This window comes from Teleopsis dalmanni, chromosome 2 (assembly GCF_002237135.1).
Source record: "Teleopsis dalmanni isolate 2A chromosome 2, ASM223713v2, whole genome shotgun sequence".
Classification (NCBI taxonomy): Eukaryota; Metazoa; Arthropoda; class Insecta; order Diptera; family Diopsidae; genus Teleopsis; species Teleopsis dalmanni.
In genome coordinates, this window is record NC_051847.1 from 75,606,030 (window position 1) to 75,610,802 (window position 4,773).

Here is a 4,773-nt window from a genome sequence, read left to right on the forward strand (position 1 = left end):
GAGGGTTTTCCATGGTGTTGCGTTGATTATGATACGGTGATAATGATGGTGGAAATTTACGCACAGCCATGTTTACTTTTCTCCTTATTAGGACACGCAATCCCATGCTGTTGCGTTGCTGTTGTGTAGATGCCACATATTTTTAATTGAATTAAATGCTAATTAAAGCACATGGACTCGAATATATTTTATAAGCTGCACCGGGACTCTTGATGTGAAGTGAAATAATTTAAAATTATCAACGCATGTCAAAATACTTTAGATTGATAAAGTTCGAAAACGTGTTTAATAAAGTTTTAATATTAAAATTATGTATACATCAACTTAATCAGGGTGGATTAATGTACTCACACTTGAATTTAAATAAACACTGTTGCATACATAAGTGGTATATTTTATATGAAAATAATTACTGAAGAGCTTTGAAGAGCAGCCACGCTACTTAATTATGGTGATATTATTTTTATAACCATCACAAATAAATTTAAAGTTTATCCTCAGAGAAAAAGAAAATAAATGTTTTACTTTTTAAACTACTACTATTGTTAGATTAGTGTTTGAAACCCATGTTAATACATTCTTTGAATATGGTTGTAGCAACCCGTCCATATGGAGGCATCAGCTGCCAATTAAAGTCCTCTTAAAGCTATCAGTAATGGCTAGTCTATCGGTTATTTTCATTATAAATCCGTGTGTTCTTCTCGTTAAAGCATTTGGATTTCTACATAAAGTTATTCGATGTGATAATATTATGTTTGATATCTCTGTCAGGACGCTGCACAATGTGTCATAAATAAATTTAGACAATTCGATATTTTCGAATCATATAAGAACATTAAAATAATTTTTTAAAAATATTTTTTGAGATAAGCTTTCTTTTGCATGTGTTTTAAACCCTATGGATCCACTGGAACCTTGACTTTTTAATTTTTTTTAAATACTTCTAAATCTGTAATAGGTAGAATTATGAAATTCACGGTACGAAATGTTTGTACCATATTGCTAAGGTCGAAAGACTTCAATGATATTCCACGCACTACAACACTCACCCCACATACAAAATTTTATTAAGAAATTCAAATCTACATCTTCCTATTAGTCTGTGCATACCCAGAGAATAATCACAAAAAACACTTTTATAACTATAGTATACTGATCTCATTTAGAAGTAAAATTCACTCACAAAGTTCTGAATAAATTTCAAACATTGTTATTTAGTTTGGAATCTAAACTCTTTAACCAGTGATACCATTGTGTTACTAACTATATCACATTAAATAAAAACTAACAATACTTAATATTGGGCGATATATTCAAAATCATTTTTGAATATTTTTCACCTAACTTCCAAATTCCATGGATGTAGAACATCTGTGGTTTATAGTTTATCGGCGGAAAACGGGGTCTAGTGATTTTCAACGACACTTCGTTCGGCCAATTTTTTAACATTAAATGAGTTTTGCAGAGACTGAAACAGTCAGATAGTGCAAGATCCGGACTTTACGGTGGATGCGTCAACCGAATTGAATCAATTTATTTTCGGTTATCAAAAATGTATCTAGCCTGGTATTGTCTTAATGAACAACAACTCCTTTTCTGTTCACCAATTTTGGTAGCTTTTCCTTCATTGTTTCGTTCAAGCGATCGACTTGTCAACAGTGGAGAACGGAATTAACCGTTACATCAGCCTGGATCAACTCGTAATAGACAATTCTCTTACAATACCACCAAACACTTATATTGTAATTTCCTTGTTTATTCCAACGAGTATGTGGAGGATCATCAGCCTTTGACAAAGATCGCTTGAGTTGATTATTTTCATATTTAAATGTCTTATAAGACATTTGTCTGAAACTTGTATGAAAAGAATGAAAGCTATATAAGGTTAGCGCTAATAAACAGATGCTTATCTATTGAATACTAGACGAATAAGTTTGCCAAAGTTCCTTTTGGAATAGAGTTCTACACAATGAAGTAAGTAAATAAAGCTAACTCTAGTGGGAAGGTAAATCACATACCGTAGGCTTGAGTCTTTGTATAATTGAAGTCAAATAATGCAAGAAGAGAAAAATTATATCTACATATACCTGGCTTAAAATTTTCTTTGTAAACTATTTAATTATAAATTCACATAAAAGAATCTGAAATTTTTTCCTTTTGCAAGTAATTTGTTTTAATTAACTATTGTTGTGCCTTAACTTTAAGTGGAACTTAAATTGTTATCACAGTAGTTTACTTTTCTAATACTTTGAGCCTATTTCTTCACTTGCCTCCAACTTCAAAGCTTTGCCGCACAATGCATTTAATTAAAAACCAACAGTAAAAGTATCTGAATCATAGAGCTGGTATAGATATATATAAAATGGTTTACAGGTGAGTTAAAAACATTTCTTCCCACCTTTTGAGGGACGTTGTAATTAAAACTCAATTTTCCACTTTCATTTAAAATAGAAAAATTTTAAAATGCATTAAAATTTTGAAAAATAAAACCATATCTAAAAGGTGTTATTATTATTAAATGAAACTATAATTAAATAAAATTTTAAATTATGCCATTTAACTATGAGTATTTGGAAACATAATTTTATGAAAGGAAACTAAAAATAATTGGTTTAAAAATATTTCACAAAGCCGCAATGCATTCATTTAATAATAATTACACCTACAAATCTATCCACCAAGATTTTGAAATTTTTAATTGCTAAATAGCTTTATTTTTCAAAATAATCTCTCTTAACTTCATTACACTTATTCTAACGATTTCACAACTTTTGTGGGACTCTAGAATATTCCTCTATGGCAGCTATTAAGTCTTCGTTTAATGCAATTTGTTTTCTTTGAGTTTTATAATTTTTTTAGATCTAATCTAATCTAATCTAGTCGATCGGCTGGTTGTTGCAACGGTTAATACTTTAATTCATTGATGCTAGTGCTAGGATTTTATGCTGTGTGAGCAACCACATTATCTTCATGATTAAAAGCATACTTCTTCTGAATCCTGGGTTGCTCTTTTTAGGATTTGACATACCACTGTCATCGTGTTAACAGTTTTCGAAATCTTATATTGTTATATAAATGGGAAGCTGCAATGATATGCAGGTATCTGTATGCAAAGTGACCCCATTTTATTATAAAAAATCTAACAATCTGTTTGAGATGCCCCGTAAAAATATCAGTCTTGCGATTTGATATTAGGTTGGTTGTTGGGTCAGAACCACTTAGGCCCACGTTATGTAGAGTGCTGCGGGCTCGTCAAAATCAAAATTGTTTTTGCTTTCAATGCAAATTAAAAAATTCAGAGTGAAACAAAAAAACAAATATCGATTTATGAGAGTCGAGGCTATTTGTACCTCGTCACTCAGTCAAAGCTTCGTATGTATGTATGTATGTATATATTATGGTATATATGTATCTATTAAAATTTAGGTACAACTAAGAAGTACAAAAGTAATAGCAAAAATACGAAATTGATCCTTGCCTAGCTTATTGATCCTGACAATCTTGGCCCAAAAAAATAACTTAAACTAATCTTACATGATCGATACCATCTTGAGCACAATATTCAGTAAATTGCTTAATGTTAGTTGAGGTCCATTATCACTAACTATTGTTTCCAGTAACGATTATAGCAGTTACAAGGCTTATTATATAAATTGTTGTTCAGGCTAATGTTGTGTCAATGGTATGCTAGATTTGAAAACTCTGAGTAAGTGTCAACAACTGTTAGCCACATGGAATTGAATATCTAGCCATTGAAATCTATATGCACTCTTTGCCATGAACATTCCATTTTTGGTTAATGGAATATTTAAAAACATTGAAGTGTTAGCTCTGCTATTGATAACACGCCGCGCATGTATTTACCAATCCAGTATATGCAACCTATCTAGTTTTCTAAGATAATATTTATTCAGTTCTTTTTAAAACATGACTAAAATTAAATATTTAAACACAATTAGAAGACAAATTAGTACTATGAAAAAAAGATACAATTATGCTGAATATAATTTTGTTATTATTCAAAATTGTAATTGTTTATATAACCAACAAAATTATTCAACAAAAATAAAAAACTATCTGCATTGACAATATAATACTTGTACTTGTTCAATTATACGGACGTACAATTGTGCTTTTTATGGCTTTAATAGAGGCATCACAAGATTTTAATCATAACAACGCAGCGCAGTTACAGCTGCAACCATAAAAGGACATAATTGCATCTACGGTGCGTCCAATACGATTTACTGCAACATGCAACATTATTTAGATGTTGCTTCTATCATCTGTGCGGCTTTGATTGTTTTTCTATGGTATCAAATAGCACAACATGTAATTATGATTGCTTTATGACCAAATTAAAACTCATTTTGATATCTCATTGTCAGATGCAAGCTTCGATATATATAAGTTGTCGCTGAAAATGTTGGACGCAAAGCCTTTTATCGCAGACACCAGCTTTATTAGTGGCCATCTTTCGAGGTAAATTTTTCGCATTGTGTATGTCATAAAAGGACTTGAGCAAAAAGTGAAACATGACATAAATCACGATAAACGTCAAAACCATAAAAAAAATCTACGTACCCCATTTGAGACTTCAACTAAAATAATAATAAATATATAAAAAATTAAAGAATCGTGAAGTCAACAAAAAGTCACTGAAATTAAATAATTAAGCTTAATACTTTTTGTTTTAATTGAAAATTATCTTTAATGTAATTATTTGTAAATAACTTACTTTTACTTCCACAATTTCAATTTTCCAAATAAAAG